Raw genomic sequence first — 10,873 nt, forward strand, 5'->3', positions numbered from 1 at the left:
TCGTGCATAGAAACTACGCATAGACATAGCTCTGATGCCATTGTTGGGCATCGTAGCAGAAATTTAAAATTTTCTACGCATCACCAAGATCAATCTATGGAGTAATCCAGCAACGAGGGAAAGGAGAGTGCATCTACATACCCTTGTAGATCGCTAAGCGGAAGCGTTCAAGTGAAGGGGGTTGATGGAGTCGTACTCGTCGTGATCCAAATCACCGATGATCCTAGCGCCAAACGGACGGCACCTCCGCGTTCAACACACATACGGACCGGAGACGTCTCCCACGCCTTGATCCAGCAAGGAGGAAGGAGAGGTTGAGGAAGAGAGTCCAACAGCAGCACGACGGCGTGGTGGTGATGGAGTGGCAGTTCTCCGGCAGGGCTTTGCCAAGCTCACGCGGAGGAGGAGAGGTATTGGAGAGGAGGGGCTGCGCCAGGTTCAAGGGTGTGGCCGCCCTCCCACCCCTCCACTATTTATAGGTGAGGAGAGAGGGGGCCGGCCCCCCAAGATCCCATCTAGGGTTGGGGGCGGCGGCTAAGGGGGGGAGGAGTGCCTCCCAAGTCAAGTGGAGGCCCTCCCCCTTAGGGTTTCCCCTCTCCCATGCGCATGGGCCTTGGGGGGGCTGGTGCCCTTGGCCCATTAAGATTAGGGTGCCTCCTTACAGCCCATGCTGCTGTATTGGACGTGGTGGAACATTTTCCGGACCTCCGGAATCCTCCGGAACCTTCCGGAAGCTTCCCGGTACAATACCGGAAAAACCGAACTTTTCCCGGAACCCGAACAACAACTTTCCATATATAAATCTTTACCTCCGGATGATTCCGGAACTCCTCGTGACGTCCGGGATCTCATCCGGGACTCCGAACAACATTCTATAATCACATACAAGTCTTCCTAATAACCCTAGCATCATCGAACCTTAAGTGTGTAGACCCTACGGGTTCGGGAACCATGCAGACATGACCGAGACAACTCTCTGGCCAATAACCAACAGCGGGATCTGGATACCCATGTTGGCTCCCACATGTTCCACGATGATCTCATCGGATGAACCACGATGTCGAGGATTCAATCAATCCCGTATTCAATTCCCTTTGTCCAGCGGTATTATACTTGCCCGAGATTCGATCGTCGGTATCCCGATACCTTGTTCAATCTCGTTACCGGCAAGTCTCTTTACTCGTTCCGTAACACATCATCACGTGATCAACTCCTTGGTCACATTGTGCACATTATGATGATGTCCTACCGAGTGGGCCCAGAGATACCTCTCCGTTTACACGGAGTGACAAATCCTAGTCTCGATTCGTGCCAACCCAACAGACACTTTCGGAGATACCTGTAGTGTACCTTTATAGGCACCCAGTTACGTTGTGACGTTGGCACACCCAAAGCACTCCTACGGTATCCGGGAGTTGCACAATCTCATGGTCTAAGGAAATGATACTTGACATTAAAAAAGCTTTAGCAAACGAACTACACGATCTTGTGCTAGTCTTAGGATTGGGTCTTGTCCATCACATTATTCTCCTAATGATGTGATCCCGTTATCAACGACATCCAATGTCCATGGTCAGGAAACCGTAACCATCTATTGATCAATGAGCTAGTCAACTAGAGGCTTACTAGCGACATGGTGTTGTCTATGTATCCACACATGTATCTGAGTTTCCTATCAATACAATTCTAGCATGGATAATAAATGATTATCATGAACAATGAAATATAATAATAAGAACTAATTTATTATTGCCTCTAGGGCATATTTCCAACACGCGGTGTCTGCGATATCGCTTCCTCCTTGGAGGCGTCACTTTGGAGACCTCGAAGACGGCCTTCGAGAGTTTGTGTGGCTGTAGGTGGAGTTTGGGTTTGTGTGGTTGTCAGGAGAGTAGCTTGTAGCTAGCCGTTGGCCGGTGGTTGCGACTTGTGGTGCTCTTGACCTAGTTTAGCTAGTGTTTTGCCCGTTTGTTAGGGTTTTAGCCCGGTTTTCCTTTAATTAACCGAGCGGTCTCTTTGTACCATTTCTCTCTGATCAATGAATATAGCAACTCTCCTACTATCGTTCGAAAAAAAATACACTCCGACCCATGACTTCTCATCAACTCTAGTAATTACTTCGTTTGATTATTTAATGGTTCACTTGGTTGGTTGGCTGCGTACAAGATGTGTAAAATCGTGATGGTCTAAGGCCCTGTTTGTTTCATAAGTCATAGGACTTTTTTAAGTTCCAACTTATAAGTCATAAGTCCCTACCTGTTTGTTTACATCAACTTATAAGTCCCGAGTCCCTACCTGTTTGTTTACAGGGACTTATAAGTCCGGGGCGACGAACGGACGCAGGTGAGAGCCGCCTCGGCCTCCGATGTTCAGAGACCGGCCGTGGCCTCCTCCGCCCTGGGGCACGGGCCTCCCACGACCAGGTCCAACCGGAGGAAGGCCATGACCGGCCGACTGGTCGAAGATTTCCACCGGCGGATGAGCCTTCGGGTGCCTGTTGAGATTTCCACCGGCGGATGAGCCTTCGGGTGCCTGTTGAGACGAGGGGAATTGAGAGAAGAAGGGGATCTTGTCCTCCTCATCGGCCATGGCGGCGGCGGTTGAGGGTGCCGGCGGCGGTGGCGATTGGGGTGAGGCAGGGAAGGAGCGAGGCGAGGAGGAGGGGAACGAGCGGGGCGGGGTTCGTGCCGGGCGATGCGGGGTAGGTGCGTCCAGATCGATAAGTCCCAATAAGTTCCTCCCTGAGAGTCTTTTCGTCTTTTCTGATAAGTCCCAAATGACCCCAATAAGTCCCTCCTGTTTGGTTTAGATGGAACTTATAGAGACTTTTTTAAGTCCCTAAACCAATAAGTCCCTGAAAACAAACACCCTCTAACTTGTTTCATCATTTTCCCTGAGAGAATGGGCCCCAAAGACTAGTTTTATGCCTGAATAATCTCTAGTACTCTACCCATATACATACTTCCTCCCCCCCCCCCCCCCCCCGCCCCCGCGCGACTGGGTCGGCTCACAGACGATGGACTGAAGTGAATCAGTACTATAGCCAGCTGCATACTCTAGGAAGAGGCAGTGCACTGTAGCAAGCATTTTATTTTCAACTGGTTTTTAAATTCGTCTTTAGAAACAACTAGGAAAAAATATTTTTTACAAGTGATTTTTTTCAATTTTGTACATTTTTTCACAAAACCCAAACATTATTTGAAATACGTGAACTTTCTGTAAAACATTTGAGCATTTACAAAAATGCCTATGAGAAACTTTTATAAAACACAAAGTTTTTTGAAAATTTTGAACTTTTTATAAAGAGGGAACATTTTTCGGACATTTTGTACAAACGCCACATTTTACACACGAGCGGTTTTCAAAACCATGAATATTTTTTTAGAAAAAAAGAAATAATCATTTTGTTGTGAAGAAATTTTAAAATTCTGAAAAAAGTAAAAGTATTTTTTAATTCTGAACATTTAAAAAAACTCAAACATTTTGAAAATTCAAATCATATTTTGGAAAAGCAAAAATTATTCAATGTTTCTAACAGCTGATAATATTTTTTGAATTTTTTAACATATCTTACTTTTGATTAAAAAAGAAAATAAAACTCAAAATAAGCCTGCAAAGGGAAAAAATAAACGAAAAAATCGGTCCCGACACCAGAACCAAAAATCGGTCTGTCTAGCATTAAATGGGTCGGGCCAGTTTACTGCCCTACGCGTTTACTTGACTGTTTTGAGGCAATGAGAGTCCAATATCAGGAGTCAGCTCATGCTGGGCCCTGAACGCTTAGCGGTATTTGTGGACGTCAGGGCTATGTCTCGTCTTCTTCTCAAAAAAAAAAGGCTATATCTCGTCTACAGCGAGACTAGCCTCCGTCGGGAGCAACTAGTTGACAAGTGCTTCTTCGGGAACATCATAACGATCAGCATCTAATGGCGCACTCTCAGTCGTCCGCTACGTGTCGCGCTCTGGGCACTCTTTTCGTATTTTGTTTTTATTTTTATTTTTTCGCACGCGTTTTTGGCACTTTAAACAGTTTTTTGGGAGGGTTTTGATATTTCAGTTTTTCACCGATCTTCCTTAGTTTTTGATAAAAAATTCAAAAAATATTTTTTTGCGCGAAAATACATGTTTTCTTTTTTTTCTTCCACGATAGTCACGGTTTTGCTTCCGCGGGAGGCACGGTCTTGCCTTCGCGAGAGTCACGGTCGTGCCTCACGGAAACGAAAAAAACACGTTTTCTTTTTTTTCTTCCGCGAGAGGCACAGTTGTGCTTTCGCGAGAGTCACGACTATGCCTCTCGGAAACAGAAAAACACGTTCTCTGTTATTTTTTCTTTTGTGACATGCACTGTTTTGCTTTCGCGAGAGGCACAGTTGTGCTTTCACGAGAGGCACGACTGTGCCTCTCGGAAACGGATAAAAAACATGTTTTCTGTTTATTTTTTTTCACGAGAGGCACGGTTTTGCTTCCGCGAGAGACATGGTTCTGCTTTCACGAGAGACGCGGCCGTGCCTCCTTGTAAATGGAAAACAAACGCGGTTTTTCTTTTTGTTCCCTTTCGCCATAGGCACGGTTTTGCTTCCGCGAGAGGCACGGTTGTAATTTTGCGAGAGGCACGGACATGCCACTTTCGAAAAGGGAAAAAGACCCGTGGTCCCGGTTCGGTTTTTTCGTCACGATTTTTTTGTCTGGTTTTTTCGTGAAATAAAAGTTCATCAAAACCTATCAACATGGGATCTACTTTTGAAGATCTCGAAGCGAGGAATCCAAGGGTAAAAACGGTTCGAGATTTGGACACAAGGTTTAAGATATAAAACATTTTGAATAAATGGATCTATGAAAAAAGGGAAAACTTTCAGATTGCGACAAGTAGCACACATACAACACATACATCGCGCCATTTGTCGCAACCTCTGAAGGTGAGAGTGATATTTGCAATGAGTACTTCTCAATTAGTGATTTTGGCATCCGTCCCGCCAGAAGCTTTCGTGCAGCGCCCAAGCGAATGGGCCGGCTCAACACCGTGTTACCCGTTCGTTCGTCGGTATGTTCGCTGATATCTTCATTCCTTTTTCTCTCATTTTTTTGCTTGTTTTTATATTTCTTCTCTCGTTTCTTTTATTTTTTTGGCCATTATACTTCCTTCTTTTGCTTTTTTTCTTTGGTTTCTCTTTATTTCTTCCATGGTTTCATCAGTTTTTCTTTTCTTTCTTTTTTTAATTTTCCTTTGGTGCTTATTTACTTTTCTAGGTTTTCAACAATTTTTTGTTTCTTAATCAGTTTTCACGGTTCTTCATTCTTTTCACTTGTCTCATTGTTTTTTTATGTATGGTGTCTTTTTTTTCATTTTTCTTGGTTTTTTTGTTTCTTTTGTTTATATTCTGCATTTTTCGTATACGGCAAGAACATTTTTTCTAATGCACATTTAACATTTCCCAAATAGAAGTTTCACATTTCTTGAATACATGGTCAACATTTGTTCTATACACATTTGAACAATTTTCAAATGCTTGATTAATTTTTCAAATACAGGATTAACATTTTTTCAACATATGGTCAACAGTTTCTCTATAGACATTTAAACATTTTCAAATGTTCGATAACAATTTTTAACTACAATATTAACATCTTATAATGGACGGGCAACATTTTTTCTGTACACATATAATGTTTTAATGATATATTAACATTGTTCAAATTGTCGTTTAATATACGTTTCAAATGCTTGAATTTTTTAAATACATGATCATATTTTTTCCACACACATTGTATTTTTTTTACATTTTTCATATACATGAGAAACATTTTATTTATACACATTTAACATTTGTTCTATACACACTTAACATTTTTCAAATACTTTGTCAATGTTTTTTGTAATATACTTTATTAACTTTTTTGAATACTTGTTTAACATTTTGTAAATACATGAACTACTTTTTTCACACACATTGTATATTTTTTTCGATGAGAACCATTTTCTTTATACACATTTCATATTTTTCAAATAGTTGGTAACATTTTTTTTCAAATTTTTTATATAAAGTATTTGTTGTAATATATATATATATATATATATATATATATATATATATATATATATATATAGAGAGAGAGAGAGAGAGAGAGAGAGAGAGAGAGAGAGAGAACGGCTTTCCTATCTACACTAGTAGCAGAGTGTGCTATCGAAACCCTTGATTTGCATCAAGATCCGAACCTTTATATGGATAAGGTACCTATATATTGAATTATGGTAGATCGCATATACCAAAGGGGAAGCCACGTGCTGAACTTTAGAGAGCACCGGACCAAAATGGCAACCTATGTGCTGCGATGGCAGTAATATTCAGAGTATGCATGCATCTTCTTTCTAGCATTGGGCCACGAGTATTGACCGTTTGGGTAACCCTACACTACACGTTTTGTTGTTTTCTTGGCGTTGAACGGTTCCATCCATCCAGATCTATTTTTAGCAAAGATGAACATCTATTGTCTGTATGCACTACAAATGGTTCGGCACCTTTCGTTTCGTTGGTTTCAGGACGCTGGAGTCAGAAGTCATGCATTCCATTACCAATGCTAAGTATGTTTTCATGACTACATTGTTGTTATTATAGGCTAGACTTAGTGAGTCAGAGAGGCATTGATGAGAGGTCGTTACAGTAGCTCCTGGCACTGCAATTGGGTGCAAAGCACCGGCAACACATTGTTCGGATCTGTGATGCGAGTCATCTATCATCCAAAAATCATACAATTACCAACTATTAATTCATCTTCGAACTGAAATCTTCTTTTAGTTTTCCTAATCTTGTTGGGCCTGTTACAGCCGTGTTTTCATCACGGATTTGTGCGTCGTTTTCTCTGATTCAGTCGGAAACCAGTGCTGACGAGGATCAACTTAGGTAAACACCAAAAGATTGCATGGGTCTAATTGACTGTGTTGAACCACCTACACCCTCTTGCACTTACAGGATGCAGTTGAAGGGCCGGTTGCTTTCCATGTCTTGGCCGGTCGAAAAAAAGGAGGGGTACATACAACGAGGTATGGACAAAAGGCAGTATTACAGGGATGGCTGCTCCTCTTTACGATTTCACTATTGGTCAAAATGTTCGCGTCCCTTCCTATGTGGTAAGTGGTAACTGATGTTGAAACTTGAAAGGCTACTGCTGTCTTGTACTACTATATACTCTGTTACACTATCACGAGAAAGAAGCGTGTTTTTGAAGAATGAGTTCTGGACTGGTCCACGAGCTCGACGAGCAGGTATGCCCCGCGCTTGGTTTGTGCATGCGGTCTGTTCGCTGAACGGCAGCGCATCACAGAAGACCATGCGGAGACGAGGTACTAGTTACTACTACCAGTGCATGAACTGGCATGTATTCCTACTCCTTGTCAATTTGTCCTATTCTGGATTTAGAGCTGCGTTCTATAGAGGCTCAATTTTGATTTGGGAGTATAACCTGTTGAATTACGCGACAGAAGCAAACCGTCACGCGCTGAATTTATTTCACTTCAAATCTTCGTTGAATTTGTCATATTTACATCTCATGGCGTGTTCTTGCTGTCCTCTTAGTGATATTTAAGGGTCAAGATTTGTCATATTCCAATCTTTGTTGAATTTGTCATATTTACACGGACCGCCTCAAGAGTCAAGATTCGCTAAAGAAATAGAAAGTACTAGCACTGTCAGAATAGATCAGGTAATCTCTGATCCCAGGATTCCAGGACGTAGGCCACGGGTCGTTCGTTTTAGCCTTCCACATCAACAGGAGTAGTAGGTATAGCGAACCGGTGGGTTTACTTCTTGGCTTGATCTGGCGAACCAACTTTGCAAAGCACGTTTCTTTCTTTTTGCAAGTGCCATTCGACAGCAAAGCACATTTCAATATAGAACATTTTCCCCTTCTGACTATATTACACAAGCACGGCCTACAAATGGAGTAAAATCATTTTCCGTTGTAAATGCTAGTGGTAATGACTGCTATTTTCTGTTTAGTTGCTCGATGGTGCCATCTGAAAAATGATAAAGTAGAGTGAGAGAGTTAGAAAATTTTATGATTCTGCGTACACATGTTATGGGTAAAATTTTGGTTACATTGAACCCAAAAAAAGTGCAAGTTGGTATGTATTTCCTTCGTAAAGAAATATAAGGAAAAGGCTAACCGATCCACTAAAAGTTAGCGGAGTATATACCTTAGTGGAGTATATATAATCCACTAAAATTTCGCCGCACCTAGCCGATCCCCTAAAGTTAGCGCAGTATAACTAAATTTGCACAAATTCAATCAAATTTAAACCGAAAGATGATGCATTTAAACATAAGTTCAACACATAAAGTTCTCGCAACCAAACATTAAACATAATTTAAACTAAAACTAAACTTAAACTACTTTCAGCCGAAGTGGATGTTGAGCCAATCCTTCCCGGCGAGGTCACCCTCGGTGAGAGTTGGGTCCGGGCCAGTGTCGTCGTCGTCATCGCCGGGGAAGACACTCCGCCACTCCTCGACGTCGATCTTGTCATCGCTGCCCTCCTTGCCGCCCTCCTTGCCGCCCTCCTCGCCGCCCGCCTTGCTACCCTTGTCGTCGGAGATGACGATAACTTCGCCATCATTGACGACGAAGATCACTCGCTCGCCTCCACTAGCTCCAGCTACTTCCAGCAGAGGTCATCCATGTAGGCCTCGGCGGCGGCCTCGGCCTCGAGGCACTCCCTCGCCGCCCGGTCTTCCCGCGCCATCCGAGCGGACACCACCCCCGGCTCCGACAGGACAAGGTTGACCAGCCGCGTGCCGATGGGAAAATTGAGCATCGCGTCGCGGCCGTGGAACTAGACCTGCCACCGGTCGTATTCCATGGCCGCGAGCTCGGCGGTGTGGAAGGAATCGACCCACTTTCACGTGTCGGTCTTGCGGACGGTGATTTCGGCCACCCACGTCCCCCATGACCGCTGTCGGACGCCCATGTAGGTCCTCGTCATGGCGCGGCTGAGGGAGGTCTGGGAAGTCCGCAGAACGCGTGGGGGCGCGGTGGCGGGCGGATCGGCTGAGTGGCGGCGACTCGACGAAGCGGCCATGGAGGACGACCCGCGGGCGTGGCGACGCGGATCCATGCTGCGGATCAGCGAAGGGGTGAGAGGAAGAGATATGGGAGTTCAAGGTAAAAAAGGTGCCCGCTCCAATAAAAAAAGGGTGCACACATAGGATTGTGTAAGGTTTGGGCAATGGAAAATGAAGGTTCTGAAAGTGCGTTATATCGACTAGAGGGGGGGGGTGAATAGGCGATTTTTATGAAAGTCTTCAAAATGTGGAAGTTATGAAGACAAACGATAGAAATAAACCTATTACCCTGCAGCAGAAGGTAGACTACACTAGGCAAGCCATAGTCAAGTATTCAATAGAGTGAAAGCACAATGACTAATAGCAGCAATGTAGTAAGGATCAGGTAGGAAGATATTGTGAAGCCACACAGAACACACAGTCACTCAGTGAAGACAAAAGATAGTGCGAACATACAATGACTTCACAAGGAGTAACAGTAAGTAAAGGGAAGGGAAGATGAAACCAGTGACTCGCTGAAGACAATGATTTGTTGGACCAGTTCCAGTTGCTGTGACAACTGTACGTCTGGTTAGGGCGGCTAGGTATTTAAACCTTAGGACACACAGTCTCGGACACCCAGTCCTGAACACGTAGCTCAGGACACCCAGTCCTCACCGTATTCCCCTTGAGCTAAGGTCACACAGACCTCGCCCAATCACTCTGGTAAGTCTTCAAGGTAGACTCCCAAACCTTCACAGACTTCATTCACCGGCAATCCACAATGTCTCTTGGATGCTCAGAACGCGATGCCTAACCGGCTGGAGGATGCACAGTCCTCAAGTGTAATAAGTCTTCAGATCACACAGACAAGCAGACTTAAGTGATGCCTAATTCTCTTTGGCTCTGGGTGGTTAGGGCTTTATCCTTGCAAGGAATTCTCTCTCAAAGGCTTCGAGGTGGGTTGCTCTCAAACGACAAAAGCCGTACTCTGAATCTGAGCAGCCAACCGTTTATGGTTGTAGGGGGTGGGCTATTTATAGCCACTTGGCAACCCAACCTAATTTGTCCGAAATGACCCTGGGTCACTAAGGAACTGACACGTGTTCCAACGGTCAGATTTCAAACTCACACGGCAACTTTACTTGGGCTTCAAGCAAAGCTGACTTGCCCGACTCTGGACAAGATTCGCTCTCAAAGTCTTCACTCGAAGACATAGGTTTTGTTTAAGCATCACTTCAGTCATTCTGACTGGTTCTCTTGGACCCCACTTAACAGTACGGTGGTTCCTATGACTCAACACAGAAGAAAGAGAACTACGAAAGACCTAAGTCTTCGAGCTCCATAGGCTTCATGTGGTGTCTTCTCTTGTCATAGTCTTCAATGTGAATATCTTCATATACCACCTTTGACTTCAATGTCTTCATACATTTTAGGGGTCATCTCTGGTAGGAAAACCGAATCAATGAGGGACTTCTACCTGTGTTATCCTGCAATTCTCACAAACACATTAGTCCCTCAACTAGGTTTGTCGTCAATACTCCAAAACCAACTAGGGGTGGCACTAGATGCACTTACAATCTCCCCCTTTTTGGTGATTGATGACAAACTAGTTGAAGTTTTCAACGGGGAATATAATCTGTGAAATTGTAAAGGATAAGGAATTGTCTTCATAAGTTGCAAGGGCTCCCCCTGAAGATGTGCATATAAGTAATTTGCTTTTGGAATGCAAATGCACATGGCAGGTTGTACTTGTGGAGATCCACTTCAACTTATGATGACAATCCACTATGCATGTGAAAGTATATGAAGATAATGACATGCATAATGGAAAATGG

Source organism: Triticum aestivum, chromosome 5A (genome assembly GCF_018294505.1).
Source record: "Triticum aestivum cultivar Chinese Spring chromosome 5A, IWGSC CS RefSeq v2.1, whole genome shotgun sequence".
In the NCBI taxonomy this organism is placed as follows: Eukaryota; Viridiplantae; Streptophyta; class Magnoliopsida; order Poales; family Poaceae; genus Triticum; species Triticum aestivum.